The sequence below is a fragment of the Colobus angolensis genome, unplaced genomic scaffold (assembly GCF_000951035.1).
Source record: "Colobus angolensis palliatus isolate OR3802 unplaced genomic scaffold, Cang.pa_1.0 Scaffold238, whole genome shotgun sequence".
Classification (NCBI taxonomy): domain Eukaryota; kingdom Metazoa; phylum Chordata; class Mammalia; order Primates; family Cercopithecidae; genus Colobus; species Colobus angolensis.
Window position 1 is genome coordinate 782,540 of NW_012115577.1, and position 351 is coordinate 782,890.

The window sequence follows — 351 nt, forward strand, 5'->3', positions numbered from 1 at the left end:
CTCGCAACTCGGCCTCCCAAAGTGCTGGAGTTGCATGCATGAGCCACTGCTCCCAGGCCCTGAAGGCAATATTTTGGATAAACATTCTTTTAGCAAATTACATGTTTCTGCAGAGTATACTCAGGCAGTAGGCCATCAGTTTGCACCTCTATTATGCTGAACAACTGAGATAAGAAATTGTTGCAAAGAAAGGAAGGGGACAAGCAAAGAACTGGCTGACAGTAACAAAGACTGGGAAACAGACAAGAAGAGACCCAAGGTGATGGGAAGAAAAAAGAAAAAAACAGATGGAAAGAAAAACATTGATGAATGTGATTGAGAAGAGATTGGGGGCCAGATGCAGTGGTTCAC